Raw genomic sequence first — 19,362 nt, 5'->3', positions numbered from 1 at the left:
GACACCCTCACCCACCCTGGTATTTGATGAGAGTTAGAATGACTGTGTTCTGCCTTCGGTTTTCATTTTTTTTTTCTAGTTCACACAAGTCAGCTGCTGCAAGAGCTAGTGTACAAACTCATTCTAGACAACCAGCCTATGGCAGTCACCCTAGACCTAAACTAGCCAAGTGCAGCTTGACCAGGTGTCTGTACAGAGATGGAGTCTGTCTGATGGAAGCAGCTCCTTCTCTTGAACGTTTCCCTTTGTTCTCAGTCCATCACATCTGCAGTACCAGGCAACGCTCACCCCTCCCAGGATTTTAATCTCCTCTGATTTTCAGTATATCCTACCTCCGCAACTTCTTTCTTTTCCCTTCGGTTTCTCTACTTCCCGAATTAGCAATCCAGTGCATGAGCTGATCTCAATACGTATGTCCAGTGGTTCCCCAGTGCGAACTAGCATTGCCGTAGCATGACCTTGTCATTGTTTTACCTCTTTTGTTTCAGTTACCCATGGCCAACTGAAGGCCAGGCATATTAAACAGAAAATTCCAGAAGTACATGAAAAGTTTTATTTGTGTGCCATTCTGAGTGGTGATGTGAAATGGACCCATTGTGGCTTTGTTTAGCCTGTAGCTTGAACTGTTTCTTTGAAGGTGTATCCATGCTGTACCTACGACTGACCTGCTAGTAACTTTGTAACCGTCTGGGTTATCAGACAGACTCCAAGGTATTACTATTGCTATCTCAGGGCTCATGTTCACGTATACCCGATTTCATTTCATAATGGCCCCAAAGCACAGGAGTAGTGATGCTGATAATTCGGATATGCCACAGAGAAGGTAAAAAGAGATTCTTTTCAATAAAAAAAAAGTGAATGTTTTTGATTTAGTAAATAAGAGCAAAATAAAGTACCCTAAGGTTGCTCTGGCTTATACCTTCTGAAAGAATTGGTTTTGAAGTTGTGAAGAAGGAACAAAGAAAATTGTGCTATCTGCTCTCAAGCCGCAAAACAGCCTTTTATAAGGAAAGGAGGAAAAAGCATGGAAGCTGTGGCTAGTGTTCAGCACCAATCATTTCGGCTGTTCACCGGGAATCCTGGAACAGATCCCAGTAGGTTACTGGGATACTATATGTGTGCACATAGCACTGTGTTTCCTCCCTCCCTTCACCACGATTCCCGGTCCACTGATGTCACCTTGGCTGTGTGATTTATCCTGTTTCTTGGGATGTGAGTAGCTGCTTCTAGATATTTCATTTCTGTGCAAAAGCTTACAAAATGAAAAACAACAAACAAACAAACAAACAAATGTGCTCCCCTGATTGATCCTGTTCCTTCTCTTATTCTGCTCCTCCACGGTGATAACACCATGTCCCAGATGCTTGCAGCCAGGAACAGACTAGGAGACACAATGCCCAGTCCACATGAGATATGTCAGGTGTCACGTTGTGAAAAGCCACTAAATCTTGCAGCCGTTACATAAGACTAAGTGAAATACAGCAATCACAACCAACCGCTCTCAAGTCTACTGTGGTTGTGCCCTGGCACTACACAGTCCACATTTCCATCTCTAAGTCTTGCTGACGTCTCCTACTCAATTGGTTTAAAAATTAACCATTAAGGTTTTGCATTTTTTTCTATGAAGTTCCTCCTTTTGACTTCCCTGTTTCTATAAATAATGACCTTGATCCTGGAGGCAATGTGGACTTTAAACCCTGGAATCAGCTTCCAATTTCCCTCTCTTTGTTTTACTACCTCTACATTTAGTGAACTGCCAGCTTGAAACTTCCTGTCTGTATTTCAACAGGAGTTCGTGAATGCCTACTCTGGATACCTTTCGTGTCTGTAGGGCTCAGGGATGATAAAGCACCAACCTACCACCACCAAGAAGTTTCCAGTCTTATCCGGGGATAATGTTATAAAGATGATTTCAGTTCAACAGAATTCAGGCAGTGATAAAATTATCTTGGCTACGGAGAGGAGGGATGGTTGACTTAGCCTGGGCATTCATAGAGACTGCCTTGCGGGCACAGTAATCTGAATGAGCTTCCTGATGTGTGTCCATAGCTTAACACTGCTCAGCCTTCACCTCCTCAGTGTGGCTTTGATGCCATAGGACATCAGAATATCTGTATGTATGATCCTACTAGTCCCTCACCATTGCAGTTTGCCCAGCTCTTCCCTGCTTTTCTTGGGCATTGGGTCTGGATATATCACTTCTTTTTCTCAATGCCTAACTAATAGAACCTGCACTTATTTCAAGACTCTTTAAAAAATATTCCTTCTTCCATAAACCTTCCTCAGTTACTTACAAACTGTCTTTTGTTTGTTTGTTTTTTTGTTTTGTTTGGTTTTGTTTTGTTTTTTGAGACAGGGTTTCTCGTGTAGTTTTGGTGTCTGTCCTGGATCTTGCTCTGTAGACCAGGGTGGCCTTGAACTCAACAGAGATCCACCTGGCTCTGCCTCCCGAGTGCTGGGATTAAAGGCATGTACCACCACTGCCCAGCTATGAATAGTCTTTAAGAACTAAATCATAACCAAATGAAACAGAGAGTTACCCCTGGGCTGGTGGGTTCCCTGTAGGACCTAAAAAAGGATGACTTTGAGAAGCAATTTATAGACATCCAGTGTGTGGAGACATAGGCATCCCTAGACCCAGATGATGTGCCTCAGGACCAGGATCCTGTGGTACCAAGTGGGCAATCATCAACCCAGTGCAGATTATAAAGCAATAGTATGCAGGAGAAGCCTGAATGGATTTCATGTTTTAAGAAAATTCATGAATTGTTTACTTTTTTTCTGGATTACTCCTGGGGAAGGAGCGTGAAGGTGAGTGTGTGTTTCTACCCAGCCATGCTTGCTTCACTATAGCAATGCCGTAATTTCCTTTTCACACCTGTATTTAAGTGAGACACGAACAAAAATCAAGTATCATTGTCCTAAGCCTCAGCTCACACTTAATGAAAAAGCCAGTGTGAATTATTTATGGAATGTCATACTTCAGGTTTTAAATTCAATATATTGTGATACATATGCTACATAATTTAAGAGGTGGACAGATTACAATATGGCACCTGCCCATGCTTCTCCACTCTGTCATTTTTGCTGTCTGGGTGAAGTCTCAACACATATCAGTACTTTAGCAGAGGTCCTCCAATTCTTCCCCTTAAAATAAGGCAGAATCTGAGCCCTACAAGGGAAAGCAAAGCGTTTGGCTCTGCACGGCACTCATATGGCAAACGATTTAACAGTCCATTCTCAGTCTTGGGAAGTCCCTGAAACATGCTGTGAGCAGAGGGATCAAATGCAGGCAGAGAAAACCTTCCTGGCTGGCCAGCTTTTGCTGCCTTCAGGTCACCGCTGCTGCTGGTGTTTTAAGTTTTTCATTTGCGCTTACCCCCAGTCTGTCCCCCTCTGCGGGCCGGAACCCACGCTGACTGTCTGGCCTGTTGCTTTCCTCTGTTTTCCTTCCCATTAGTAATTATTTATTAGTCTCTGAGGTGCAGCCCAGGATTGTTCACGGTATTTCTCCTACTTCCTCCAGCCCATTTGGTCACCGCTGAGTGTTCAGAAGGGGAAAGTCGGCTCTGACATGACCGGTTATGTGGACCTGGAGTGGTTCACTGGAAAAGCTATACAATTACAGATTCCCTGGCACCGTCTTCTCTTAGCCTCTCGGCCAGGAGGGAGTGATTGCAGAGGAAGTGTGGTTCTAGGCTTAGAACAAACCAGGGTAGAGAAGTCTGGCCCAAGCTCTGTCTCCTGGCTTCTCCACTAACTCCAAGTCTTAAAACCCTTAGGCAACTGCCTTTCACCTCCCCCAAGGTAAGGCAGCTTTGGTAACAGACACCCTCTCGCCTGGTATACATGAGTGGAAAACAGAAAACAGTCCACTGAGCTTTCGAGGTCAAAAGGGGTGTTTTATTGTGATTTGACATGCTGAGTTGGGAGTATCGTTTTATCATTAGGAGGTTTCCTCCTCCTCCTCCTCCTCCGATCAGGGACAGAGAGCTGGGGTCATTGGAAGCAGTTTATAGCAACTCTTACCTCTTCCAACTGCAATCAACCTGCCTAGTTTTAGATTAGTGCTTACAGAAACTTAATTGGCACCATCTTAGCTGGTGATCTTGTTATATGCTGATTTCCATTCAGGAGCCTGAGCCAGGGCCTGCATTTCTAACGAGCTGGCAGGGGGTGCCATGGCCCTGGTGTCCAGGCCACACTTGCCAGGTGCTGGATCCCTTTCCACCCCACCTCATCTGCGCTGCTCTCCTCTCTGGCCACCCTTCCCACTCTCCCTGTAAATTCACCACTTTTGTGTTCCATTGTCGCAGATTCTGGCACAGTTTCATGGCTTAAAACTACTTTTTCACTGCTGTGTGACAATACCTCATCCTTGTTTAGGTTTCTATATCCCACTGCCTTTCCTCGCCACTGTCACTTATGATCGGATCCGTCTTAGTCACTGTGGACACCGGCCCTTGAGTCAGAACGATCATTGCCAATCTGCATCCTGTCATCAGTCTAGGAGGTCCAGAGTCAGCCCCCTTAACAGTGGCACTTAGGAATATATTTTTCCTGTGTTGAAAAAGTGAACATGAACTTCAGCTCCCCTGCACAGCAGGTGCTACCGCAAGAGCCGATCCCAGACTTGGCTGCTACCCAGAACTGCTATGTGTCTGAGAACTTAAACCTTGATATCCTATGCCATGACCTCCTGTCCTCTCCTATCCCTCTACCCTCCCTATGGTGACCCTTTTCTTCTGGTGCCTCCGTTTTTGAGATTCCACAGCCTTGACAAATGCAGCCTGGCTCTTTCGTGTGAGCGCTAAGCCGTTCTCAGGCACATTCTGTCTCTGGGTTTTTGTTCTGTTTTCACTGTATCTACACCGTTACCACTATCACATGCCCTTATTTTCTGGAAAACTACACATGGAGGGAAAGATTCACCAGCTGAGCCAATGGGTGCCAGCACAAACATAGACTCATAATATTCATTGGGCCTTTGCACAGCCCAACCGTTCACTCAGCTCCCAAGTTCCTGAGTCCTTCATCGGGGCTTTGACTCCCTCCTCAAAACTCTGGCTTACATAACAGCCCTGGACATCCACACACCTTCCAACTCGGAAAATACTCACTTGCAGTAAAATGAGAGACATCTTCCTAGTTGATAATGATATTAATAATACCCACTTCAGAGGGCTGTCGCCAGGATTTAAGGTGCCAACTCGTGAAGCATTTACTATGGCATGTAAGACACATGCAGTGCACAGGTGGCGTCAAGCAAAGACTGTATTATTATTACAAAGTCAGATTTGAAAGCGAGCCCTGTGAATACCCCCAAAGAGGCCTAGGAAGTGAAGCATGCTGTTTGGAAGACAGTGGTGTGGACACCACTGTAGGCTTGTCTCCCCACCAAACCCATCTTTACTTCTTACTTCTGTCCCTACATTCTCAGATGGTGAGATGTCCTGCCTTCTGGTATAGCCACACCAAATCACCCCCGCATGCTAGCTGTTTTTCTCTGTTCCTCATTTCTTCCAGGCTCATATTGGTTTTCCCCATCAAATTTCTTCATCCCCACTCTCTTCCCGACACCTTTTCCGACACGCTGAGACATATCATATACAGTTACCCTGCGTGACTTCCAGCCTGGTCTCCCACAGCCTCCCTGCCTCATGCATTTGGTGGCTTCATTCCATTTACATACTCTGCCATTTTACCCCTCGATAGATATTTTACTGGAGTCTTTCCTACATGAAATGTCTTTCATGGCTGTATAGTCTGGTAAACTCGGATTCAGGGTACGGACATGGGTTGAATGCCCTCCACAAAGGCTTCCGGGACTCCCAGCTTCCCAATTAGTAGCCGTAACTCCAGGCATCCACACTCGGGTTTGGCTCTAGCAACTTCGCCCTCTTTCCATATCTTCTCGGTTATCTGTCCACATGGTGTCTTCCTTGTAGACTGAGTACTCCTTGAGGGCGAGGACCTTGCTTTCTTTGTGGTCCTGTCCTGAGCAACTGGAAAAGTGCTTGAAACAGTGTGGTGAAGAAATAAATAAGTGAATTACTGAGTAAGACTCACTCACAAAACAAATATTATCTTCTCTGCTGCCCTGGTTTCAAACGGCTTCGTTGAAGAAGGCTCTTCATCTGGGTGGGAGGCAGATACACATGTATCGCACAGTCAGCTTTTAAAGCTTACATCCGTAATAACAGTAATAACAGTACAATTCTGACATAACACTGACTATTGACTGCAGTGATTCACACACACCATGCCACTGAACCCCTATGGCAGCACTTGAAGGTAATGTTATTATCGTAATTCCAGAGGCAAGCCGAGGATCAGAGAGGTCAGGCACCTCACCAAGAGGTTATACAGCTAGTTCTCAAAACGGAGCCAGCTTGGCTGAAGGACGCAAGTCTCCTTCTAGTCTTTGGTGACTCGTTCCCGGATCCTGATCTCGTCTCCCCGGTCACAAGCCGGGCTTTTCCTCTAAGAATGCAACTTCAGCAACTTGCTTCCCTCAGCTGTGTCCAAGTACCGTCACCACAGTGACACGCTGTTCTGGAACCATCCATTTCATCCCTGGCACATAATGATTATTTCTAAGAAGCCCAAGGGTTCAGAGATTTCGTTTCTTAATAACCATTAAGCAATGAAGTGCCGCTTAGCACTGTTTACCTTCTGTAATTAGGTCTCTACAGAAGCCAGGCCTCCTATGCCCTGTTTTCACTGGAGCACTGCTTGAGTTGGTTGTGAATGGTGAATTCTGGTTGGTCATTTCCTTTCCGGCTTTGTGGTTAGTGACACCCTAGTGTATCATGAGTGCAAGACAACCACCTTGGACAAGGAGGGAGTGAAAAGCCAGGGCCAAGCAGATTAGGAAGCCGAGTGGATCAGGCCTAAGGTGTGTGGTCCTCTGAAAAAGTCTCTGATGGGTCAGGCCAAGTGAATGACGTCCCCTCCACCTGCAAGAAGAGCTTATAGTATCGCACATCTTCTGAGGCTGCCCAAAGGGACACTTTAGACCCTGGATTTAGGAGGAAATTGGGGTAAAAGGACTTTTTAATCAAAGGTTTATTTGATCCTTATCATCGCTCTCCACCACCAGGTATGTGGACTGTCATCTTATACAGGATTGCAGTATGATTTTTTTTTTTTTGAAGTCTGATTTCTTTAGACTTGAGTTGCTGGATGAATAACTATCAGAGTTTGTTGGGTTGTGTTTTGTTTTGTGAGACTTCCACTATCACCAGACTTTCCCAGCTTTCTCTGACCTACAACCTGAAGTGCTGCTGTCCATGTTATTATTGATACAATCTCTTAGCTAATAACCCTTACATCTTAACTTTATTTCCTGTTTAACACACCCTTGAAGTTTGCATTCACCTGCCACAGTATCACTCAGTTAAATTGAGAAAAGCTGTGTTTCCCTTAATAAATAGGAAAGCATGCAAGTGTGTGTGTGTGTGTGTGTGTGTGTGTGTGTATAAAATAATAAATGTGAGCAGAGAAGAGATTGTGATCAATTTGAATTGTCTGCACATTTTTTGGAGGCCAATTACCCTTGAATGTGTATCCTCTGTGTATACTTGCTAGAAATGTTACAAGTGGATCTTCCTGTTGCTAGTTTGTTAAAGTCTCATTACAGGATGGGATCATACCGTGAAATTTTATGTCTTTCCACAGGGCTATTTTATCTTTGAGAAATAACCTTCAGTTCGTTAAAGGCCAAGTGCTTTGAGGATGCAGCTGAGACCGTTTTGATTTATAATTCACTTTTAAACCTTTTGACTCGATCCCTCTTATTTCCTAAAACGAGTGCACACAAAGTGGTAATGCCTTTGCTGGCTTACCTTGAGGGGTTAGCCACTTCTTAGGGTTACTCCAAACAGGCTGCTCAGACCCCAGTACACACAGTTCTCCTCCACTCTGCGGACAGGGAGACAGCCTGGAGCTCACAGAGATCTCCTATATCCCAACAATATGGAGCTCACATTTCCATCTGGGGCTGTTTACTGAGGACAGGCTGTGTGGAAGGCGGAAGTGATGGGAGAAAAGCAACTCCAGATCACAGCGTTCCTGGAAATTTGTCTCGTTGATACACTTTGATAAGAGCTGATGTTTGAATTACAACTGAAAAGGCCTACTCTCTTTCTACACGTAGAGTTAAACCCATTTTTCAGTGTAAATAGGGCCCCTTTTCCAGTGTTATTTTTCCATATGAAGTCAAAATATTCCAATTGTAACATCATCGCCACTTGTGGAGGTTAACCAAAATTAAGTCTACTGTCCTGAGTGAAATTATACAGCAAATGAAAACACAAGAATGAAATGCATGGTCCTTCGTCTGTTCTCTGCCATACATGTGGGGTACAATAAAGATGACCCATGGAGGAGAAGGCTTAGGTCAGGTTCTCTGGGAGAAGTTAAGGAAGTATCAAATTAACCCGCCTGATACCTTATCAGTCAGTTTTGAGTAATCAACTTAGTTAACATTCTTCCCATCTACAAAACATTAAGTCATGCACCATGGTTACGGAAATCTCCCAGCGACACAAGGTATGGCTGGAATGTGAGGAAATGTCAGATTAGGAGGACTTTTCCCAATAGAAGTGTGTGAGCAAATCCCTGGGGACCTTAGCCTGTTCTAATCTGAGTAAAGTCCTCTTCAATTAGATTAGGATTGTCACTCATCCCTAATGTGTTCACTGTTTGATGGCTGCACCGGGTCCTGATGGAAACCACTAAGTACTATGAAGAGCAACCATGCATGGGATGCTAAATCTGGTGCCGCGCCATGACCACAGCACAGGACACACGATGTGGCTGCCTGGTGAACTTGGGCTTGTTCTTCATGTTTGCAAGAAGATGGGCTCCTAGGTAATCTGCTTTCATTTCCCTCTATGACAGAACAAAACCAACAGCAGCAGAAAACCAAGAACCTCTGTAGTGAGCCCAGGCAGACATGAAGAAAACTTCCTTGACCTTCCAAAATGGGCTAATCTTGGGGCGGGGGAAGGGTCCTAGAAAACAGAGGCACAATAAATTCTTGGTGGATACTTAGGCATTTTCCTATCCACTAAAGATAAATCCTCTGCTTATTAAAATATATAGAGATATCAGAGTTACACATGAAACTCTGAAAACTGTACGTGCTTATATCTGAGGTCAGAGCCATGCTGTACGCAGTTGGTAGTCCCAGAGGCCAGCAGGACAGGGCACAGCTTCTCACCCCTGGAGTTGTGGGGGTTCTGTCTCTCTGCAGTGCTTTGGGCGTGTAAGATGTTAGAAAAATTGACAAGGGCACCACTGAAACTAAAAACCATATAAGTACAACCCAAGACGGCTGTTTCTTTGCAACTTTATAGTAACTGTGCCCTTATCTCCTTGTTCCTCCAGGTGGCTGCCAAATGTCTCCACAAAAGCTCCCCTCACGTCTGATTAGTGGGCATTGCCGGCCTCTCTGTTGTTTCCAGAGCAGGGGCTGTACAGCTGGTTATATGGACAATACAGGCTAAGTGAGATCACACTGTCAGCCCCTCCAGCAACCCTTCTACAGAGACTTTTGTCCTCATCTGATGGAGGTAGAGGCACCTGTGAGATGTCTTTGCTACCAAAAAGGAGATGGGATGAACGGCATGTCCTCCTTCACCACTGTGACTGTCTAAAACATTCCTCCTTTATATTGTTATTTTTTTTCCAGTCTTCTGTCCAAAGATCTGTATTTGGGAAACCTGGGGAAATCTTTTCAGCCAAAAATTTACAATACTGGCACTCTCCTACTTTCAGCCCCCACTATTAGCACAGTAGAGAGGCTTCCATCTTGAATTCAGCCCGAGGCACCCAGAACTATTCAGACACTGTTTCAGTTATCTATGACTATCCACAGCATATCACCTTTAGAACATAGTCCCTTGAAATAATAATCATTTCTTTGTTCATGATCCTGTGTGTCAGGAATTTGGGCAGGGAAGAGTGGCCAGTCTGATTCATGGAGGGTGGCTAAATCAACTTCTTGCAGCTGTACTAGTTAGCTAGGCTGGGCTGGGCTGGGCTGGGCTGGGCTGGGCTGGGCTGGGCTGAGGGTCCATCATGACCTGGCCTTGGTTCTCCTTGTCTGAAGGTACATCTTGATTTTCCTCCTTATGGCCTCTCTTTGTGGTATCTTCTCCTTCAGCTGTCTCTCACCAGATGGCTTTTCTCTCTTCACCAAGTCAGCCTGAGCTTTTATAATTTGCTGTCTTAGAATAGGAGCAAGGGTTAAAACGTAAGTTATAGAAGACTCCATGAAGTTGGGAGGGGTGAGGAGCAGGGGATAGATCAAGAAGGAGTTGGGGGAAGGGTTAGGGGTATTGACAAATAAAATATGTTATATATATGTGTGATGTTCTCAAAGAATCGATACAAATATTATATTAAAGACCATGTTATAAGCTATCTCTACAAGGGCTGTTTGGAAATCCCAGAACATTCCTTCTGCAACATTCAACTGGTCAGAGCAAAGTTCAGTAACAGCCCATACTCAAGAGATGGAGAAGTAGATTCTCCTTTTATGCAGAAGTGGTGTGACTATTGTCTCTGTAGGCAATCTACTCCAGAACCTGTGATTAGAAGGCTGGCCATTGCTGTTCTCAGGATGACCAATTTGATGCACGAAGTAGTCTCCAAAGTCTTGCCTGGCCCAGTCTCCATTTGTATCTTCATCAGAACAGACATGTAATATGCCTTAGCTGAACTTTGTTCACTCAAGATGACACCTGGCATCCCTTGGTATTTAAGTGTTCATCAGAACAGACGTGTAATACGCCTTAGCTGAACTTTGTCTGCTCAAGATGGCCCCTGGCATCCATTGGTATGCATAATCAGGACTTGGTCACTGTTCGTGTGTCAGAGAGAGTTTTTAAAGACATTAGTCTAGCTTTCCAAGAGAATGGAAGGAAGCATTGATTCTCACCCGAGCTCCCTATATCTAGCTTGATTGCTCATTCTGCATTGCCCTGAAGACATTTCTTAGGTCCTTGGTGGTTGAGTCTGCCTCAAACTTTCCCAAATCAAAGTATAAGGGCTCTTATTTGCTTTATATGTCTGTTCTTTAATGTAGAACATATGTTTTAGCTTATTCTACCTACCCTTTCTCTAAGTCCCATCTCTCGGTCAAACAGACTGTGCTTCATATTATAGATGGGGGAGAAAGGAAAGGGAAAACTTATTAGAATGTGTGGCTTCAGTCCTACCTTAACACCGACCCTTTGTCCCTGCCCACCCCTAATCTTAGGCTGGATTCCAAGCAATGATCTTTGCTCTCCTTTGAGAAGGGTTATGAATGACACACCCGTCGGTGCATTTTTATATACAGGTGGGTACAAGGTCACATACTTCGTGTGCACCTTCAGACTTTGGTTGAGTAGCTGTGTTTGATTTGGTAAAGATAACAAGACAGTAAAAGACCTGGGATGGCATCAAGCAAAATATAATTTGGTGTGATCAGAAAATCATATACCTAATATTCATGTGGAGATGAATCTACACTGCATACAAATTTCACTCATATACATGGGACTCCTTCACTATTTCCCATGGCATAATAGTTCTCAGGGGTCACAAGTCATGCCATAAATAAAGTGAAAAGGGGGCAAACTATTTCATCTGAAAAAAACGCACAGGTAAGTAATGCTTTATACTCATTTCAAGATATTTGCCCATACCCTAAGTCCCACCTATAAATGTTTCATACAGAATTCATAATCAAATGGGGGTGGGGAGTGGTCTTTTGGAAAATCTCAGAGAAGATAACAATTAATTTAGAGTAAGCTACGTGAGAATTCTGTGGTCAGGGCATATGTATCCTCCTTCCACATTCCATGTTAATTAACATCTCACGTGGACCTTATTATGGATTTGACCTCCTGCCCTTTGGTCATCTCCACCTTTCTTTCGAAAGATATGATGGAAGTATCCCATAATAACCATGCAAGCATTCAGGCCAGTGCTTCTTCCTTGGGGGGAAATAAAATCTCTCTTAACCTACATGTCACATGTATCATATTCTGTATTTTGTAAGAGGAGGATCCTATCCTGAAGCATTTTGGTTACAATCCAATTTTCACATGAGTATAATACACTGAAATTACCAGTTGCTATGCATCCTGTCTGCCAGCCACGGAGATACACAATGTTCTACAGAAACAGAAACAAATCTGCAAAAAAAAAAAAAAAAAAAAAATCATGTGTAGCTTCAGCATTTCTGAAGCCACTTACTAAGTCCATTTTTGATGGACAACAGAAGCACCTAGCCCACCTTTAATAATTTATTACTTTTAAAGAGGTTTAAAGAGAGTCTTGAAAAGTAACCTGATAGTTGAATCTGAAGGCAGCTGTGGCTTCCCACTTCCTGAGCACATAATTCAACAGAAATTCATTTGTTAAGGTGACCTTCATCACACTTGACATTTTACTAATTTGTCTCATTTCTAAATTATCAGAGACGAGATCTTGGCTCTGAAGAGGAAAATAAAATAATATAATAACACCCTGGGTAGGTAGAGTATCTTTTATCAAAGATCTCAAAACACCTGGCAAGCATTAATTACTTCTCCAAACATGTGAAGAGGTAGATGTGGTTGTGACCATTCCATCATGCTGATGAGGAAGCAGATGTTGGGTCAGGGATAGGTGACTTAAGATAAACTACTCAGCCTTGATGAGGTCTGTACTAGAAAGGAAGAAAAATTACCAACTTCAAGGCACAACATGTTGGCTGCTTGCCTACCTTGATTCATCAGCAGGAGGCAACCCTGTTCTGGCTCAACTGTGACCAACTATTTGTGTTTCTTCCTTGCCTGGCCATCTCTAGTCTCATCACCAGGTAGCATAGCTTCTATTTTAAGACAACTTCGTCCAAGCTGAGCATTGAAAACTGGGATTCCTGGATACCAAAGAAAAGGGGACCAAGAGACAATTAGGTATCGCATGTGGCTTAGGCCTCCAGAGGATTTGTTGAAGTGATAGTTCGAGTTGTCAGCTTAAGACTATGTCAAGCCCGGACTCAAATTTTAATGAGCTGTTCTATGAGAAGATGCTGTCTGGTCCTAGGGTATTTCAATATGTTGGATGAAGAACTGCTCGTTTTCGCCTTTCTCAGTGGACATTATACTCCACAGTGGGCAAAGCCCTGTGTTCACTAGGTAGGTTCATGGCGGCCTGTCCTTTTCCTCCCTCATCTCTTTGAGAATTTTTCAGTGAAATACTCAGTTTAAGATTGACTTCAGAGCCAGGACAAAGCTACCTCATACAAAGCTATGGAGATAGCCTTATGAAGGAAAGGTCTAGAAGCTCGCCATCTGTCAGAGTCCCTGAGAGGACAACATGCCCCCTTCCAGTATTAATATATCAAACATTTAAAAAACACAAACCCCTTTATCATTTTGGTTATTCTTGCTGTTTCTCTCTCCCAGTTGGCCTTCTTCAAGTAGGCAATGAGGAAAAGATTAAGCATAAAACAATGACAGCCACTGTGGAGTAAAATGTGGATCACAAAATAAAATCGTGATAAGTTAATTCCATGTGACGTCACTAGAGAGAAAGGTTACTCACAGCTGAGGGAAAACAATCTTTTTTTTTTTTTCCATTGACCCACTCAAAAGCAGCCATGATGTCACCAGGGCTGGCTATCTGGTGAGCTTCCCCGGAATAGCGGCCTCTGGAATTTAGCAATTAGAGGAAGGGGCCAGAGGAGGTTTTAAAATAGCCCTGGATGGTGGTGAGCCTGGTTTGCAGATCTGCTGGCTGTGTAGCCCATGGCCCGCTGGGAACTGCAGCGCTGATGTGTTTTACTTTTCCATTTCAAGCCTGTGACTCACATTACAAATATTGACTTCTATTTCTCTATTAGCATCAGGGTTTTTTTTTTTTTCTTGAATCCTCTGAATTGACATTGACTATAACTTTGGTTAATATTAAACCTCTTGGGTCAACACATTTTTATAGCCATGAGCTGCAACCACATTGAGTAGGGATTGGCAAGAGGTGGTTCAACCAGGAGCAGGACAGGAGAAGTCTCTTCCAGTCCCATAGCCTGCCCACTCACTGCTCCCCCACCCCCAACTCCTGCTGCTCACCTTTCCAAAGCAACAGTGGCATCAGGAAAACCCTTCCATGGCTCCACACTCTGGAAGGAAGAAGGCCTGAAGTGCACCCACCCAGGTACACCAGGGCTTGAAAAACTTCCCCCTTACAGACCTCGAATATTTCACCAAACAAACTACCAACGAACCCACCTACCACCTTTCCTGAATTCACTCTACCCTTCTTATGGCACACAAGTAAACTGACATGTAAGCAAAATTTCACCCACCTTCTCCGGCCTCCTCTGTCGCAGGCTCCGATACACTCATCTTTGTACCCTCTCTATACCTAGCACCCCAACCAGGCCCAGGAGAGATACTGAATAAACATTTGCTGAGCTGAATTCCATCTCGGGTTGGTTTGTTTCCTTTAGGCACATGATTACTAGTCATATGAAGTAGTTAAAACAGCCATACAGCAATCGGCTGAAGCAATGTGTCTTAGGGAAACTGAATAGGTTGTGCTAATGTCCAGCATTTCAAAAGAAAGCACACACTAGTAGAATTTTTACCCTATGTGGGATACCGAACTAAATTATTTACAGTTACAATAAACAGAAAATGTAAGTCAGAGGAAGCCATAAAAATGGGGACACACAGGGAGCAAGACAGCCTCGCTGTCCTCCAACCAAGTCGGCTGGGGAAAACACACACCAGCACCAGGAGGACACGAGATGCAGCTTCCTTCCCTTTGTACAGCTTCAGCTGTGTGACGACGACGACGACGACGACGGAAAGGTAGGGAGAGGAACTGAAAGGCAGGAAGGATTTTAAAAGAAGGGAAAGCAAGCTCAGAACCGAGTATCTCCCTAAACAGAAAAACAATCCCTTGACAATGTCAGATGACTTTGACCTCTCTGCTTCACAGAACTGGAAACAGCCAGATAAAGCCTTATCCCTTTGTTTACAGAGAAGGAAATAGAAGGCCAGGGAAGCTAGATTGTTTCTCTTCCTAAGGGGGCAAGCGCCTTAACAGAAAGCAGGATTTCAGGCATGCTAGTTTGATATCCTAATCAAATTAGCTTGAAATCCTCCACATATGCTGTTGATGGAGTCCTTCCAGTCAACAAGTGTCCATCACCCTCCCAGATCAGTGTTTGTGAATGTTTTTGGTGCTGAGGATGCAGGAAGGAATTTTTTTTTATTGAGTTAAAATAAATCTAAGAATATAAAATAGTCTTTAATTTCGAAGGATGGGAGAAGGGGGGTGTTGGACTGAATGACTCTAAATTAGTTCATAGTATGTCATCACCAATGTTTGACAAGACTTCACATCTTTCAAAAGTTTGATATTTCTTGTTTATGTATTATTAGCTATGCCCACTGATTGACATCTGCACAAATATGGCCATGATTGGTTTCCTTGATCTGCAATTTATTCTTAGAGGATTGTTAACTAATTGTCAATTGCCAGCCTGTGGGCCTCTTTGACAATGTGGTCTAAGTATTTACAGGTGTGGGAAGCCCTGATTAATCTCCTGGCCAGCTTCATGTTTTCACAATAACAATAGTTGGTCAATTTGCAATTTGGGCCTTCCATCGGCCTTTTTTATTTTTTTTTTCCATCCTGAAATGCAAACACCTAATAAGTTTTAAGAAAAAATAAAAGAAGAAAAAAAACCCTACTTGACAGTCCACCTTTCTAGAAAGCCTATGAGAGTTTAGTCAGTTTCCACATGGTCTTTACTAACAGACAAACAAGGGACTTACATTTCCATTGGATCATGTCCCCGTGGATGCCGCAAGTCCATATCTTCCTGTTGCTGAGACTTAATGCAAACAAAACTAAATTAACAAAAATAATCCCTCAAAAGGAAAGCATAACACTTCTCATATGGCTCATTTTCAACGTCAATAGATAGGCTTGCTTCTTCCAAAGGAGCGTTTCAAAAAGAAGAAATGACCGGAGAAACAAAATACAAATCAGCCATGCATTTTACTATAAGACTGAAAGGAAACAGATATTAAAAAACAAATTCTCCCATCCATTTGTGCGTTCTCCCAAGGCAAATGGACTAGTCCATCTTCCTCTTTTCATAAAGGCAACTATAGTACATTTATAATATAAGGAATTTTTGCCCTTTGGTGCTAGGGAGTGAACTCTAGGCCTTGTGCCTATGAAGCACACATTTACCCTGAGAGTTGAACAAATACTTAAGTGTGTTAGGAACCTAATTTGAGATGTGAACAGGCCATCCATTAGAACGAACGAGGTCTTCACCTTGCTGTAGACTTTCCACGGTTAGCATATCTTCATGGGCCCTGGCTTACAGTATAGTTTACAATGCAATGCCCAAGGCAGTTTTTTTTTTTCATTTTAAATAAATCAATAGTAATAATTAATAGCAAAATCAATATTTCTCATTGTGAGCCTACTGTCAGAATTTTCCAAGCATCATTCTTTGATCCTGCAAATGATTTCACTGACCATCAACCACTGGCTTTTATTATCTCAAAGATGCGAACAATAATAATTTCTACACATTGATCCAAAGTAGAATGAGTGACAGGTCAGAGTTGTTTGTGTCTTTAGAAAATCAACTTGGTACTTAGCCCTTCGGATTTGAATATGCTTTACTTCCCAGAACACAAAATAGACCGGAGGAGATGAGTTCACAGCACCACGCTGGCTAATCTGAAGTCAGTTGATAAAGACAGAGCAAAGAGATGCAGGGTGGGCCCCTCTGGGCCTCATCTTCACAACTGTTCTCCCAGTAGCTGCGATTTAGTGTGATCAGGAGATGTTGGCTGGTGGAGAGAAGGCTGCTTCTTCCCTGCTAAAGGGATTTCAGAAACATTCTAAACCTCTGTTCCTAAGGGCAGTTGGCCTCCGAGGTGCCAAGAAACAGAGCTTTCCTCTGGGCTCGGGACATCTATCTACTAATGCCAGCAATTTCAAGGTTGCTGGAAAGCCTTGACAAATTTTTGCTTACAAACAGTGCAATTAGCCCCCAATCTATGTAGGACTGTATGCTCAGCTTCCTTTTCCTGATCTCTCTCTGCTCACAAGACCCACAGGCCAAAAATATACCCTCTTTACCACCAACAAGGCCACAAAGCCCGTCATAGGGACTGCCCTCTGAATGCCCTTCCCGTTTCTGCTGCCTTTGCTATCCGAAGTTTCTTTCCTGTTGGATTTTCTAGCTTAACAGTTAGCATAGGCAAAGTGTCCGGAGAGAAACTGTGTCCCATGAGCTTCCTGTGCACCATCTCGGGGAACTCCCACCTCACATACTGAATGGCCTCCCTGCCTCGGTTTGTGCCACCTTAAACCCTACACTTAACTCTCCTGTGGAAGACTTGAGCTTTCTTTCCAAGGTTCCAGGGCAGTTGCTCAGACCCAAATATGCCTCGGGTCCCTAGCCTTGCTCCCCTTTTATTGCGTGCACATTTTATCTAAAGCATAACCATTGTGCTGTTTCTAATTCTAACTAGACCATGCATGGAAATTCATCAAATTGAAGCATCTGCGCTAATGGAACTCTTGTCTTCCAGGAGACTGCCTTAACCTAGTGTGAAAGGACAGATTTTCAAAGGTTCTTCAAGACCTACAAAAGTAGCAATTCCAACGCAGTGCAAAGCCTGGGGCCAAGTCTGTTAGGAACACCTCCTTGTGACACCAGCAGGCAGACTTCTGTGAACTCTGATTCTGTTTCCCACAGCTCAGCCTTTCCTGCTGCCTTCTGCTCTGCTGCATGGCCTTTTTGTGGCCCTCTGGAAGGACTTGATAAACCATTGACCTCAATTATTAAGTGTGGGGCAGCAACAATATTAAACCTGACTCTTGGTTCCCTGTTGAGCTATCATGTGTCTCTCAGTAACGTGGTAGAAAAACCTTTTCCTCACCCCGTGTCCTTCCTATTACCCTGCAGCACGTCCTGAGCCCTCTCAAGCAACCCTAGAAATTCAATCCCAGTCTCTCAGGACTGAAATGGTTGGACACCTGTGCCGGTGGTTGCAGGTCAACACTTCATCAACACGTTCCTTCCTTCCTGAGCAGTCTGATGGTCACCCCAGGTCAACGGGGTTATTCTGTCTCGATCCGTCACTAATCATTTCTGATTCCTGGGAAGCAGAGTCGGTCACAGTCTTACCAAAGGAAGCTGAGTCATCCCCAGCAAAGGGTTGCTTTTGTATTTTGCTTTGGTTTTCTTTTTTTTCTTTTTCTTTCTTTCTTTTTTATTTTTTATTTTATTTATTTTTATTTTTATTTATTTATTTTTTTTTACAAAACCAACCTTTAGGGAAATTTGGATGTGATAGGAAGCATCTTCCCTCTAAACCAGAAGAGTCTGCAATATCTAGGATACCTGGTTCTCCTTGAGACAGCCAAAAGGATATCGAGGAGAAACTCCACCCACAATTAAAATAGTCATATGAGCAGGTCTGTAGCACAGCTATTTTCATTTAACCGAAATATTCCCTCTTAGAGGAAAAAGGGAGACTCCTGTAACTAAGGATATACATAAAACTGGGGGAGCTCAGGAGGACACAAGATTCACAAGGACCCTCCCAAGGGTATGGAGGCAGTAACCATTGGTGGAGAGGAAATTCTCCAGTGGCGTGGCCTGTGAGACACTTGTGCTCCTATGAGTAATCTCAATAAACTCAGGGTTCACCAAGTTACACTTGGGTGGAATCATTCCTTTGGTGTGTCGTTGGTACTCTTCCTGGAGTGATTAAATATTTGCTAGGAGAAATCACGCAAAATGATTTTATGCATACAGTTAGCAAACACTGTGTAGCATGCATGTCTTCCATATTGTTCTCATTCTAGAGGTGAAAAGATATAGGCAGAGGCAGAGTATGTTGCTAAATGTTCACAACTGACTTTCCAGGCAAAGAGAAGCAGCCCTGTGGCCAGTTTTTGCAGAAATGGAAATGTCATTACATCTAGGAGACTTTAAGTCAGTGAGCACAGAACTGAGGGGAGAATACAGGGTCTTTTATCAAACAAATTCCAGCCTACTACTAGGTCCAGAGGTGGCCAGCTCCTCAATGTCACAGAGCTTGTGTCTTCTATAACTGAATTCTGAACACAGGGCAGACTAGCTCCAAAAATCTACCCTTCTACCCACTACTAAAGCACAGCCAGTGCCAGCTAGAAAGGGCCTCCTCTGATTAACAGGCTGTTTGAAATGTTTATCCTAATTAATCAGGTAATTTCACAGATAATGACAGTGGTATATTTTGACAGAGAACAAATGACCTTTCAAGTTACTTTTGGATCCCTGTATCTTAGACA

This window comes from Peromyscus eremicus, chromosome 4, assembly GCF_949786415.1.
Source record: "Peromyscus eremicus chromosome 4, PerEre_H2_v1, whole genome shotgun sequence".
In the NCBI taxonomy this organism is placed as follows: domain Eukaryota; kingdom Metazoa; phylum Chordata; class Mammalia; order Rodentia; family Cricetidae; genus Peromyscus; species Peromyscus eremicus.
Note: the sequence above shows the minus strand (reverse complement) of the source record.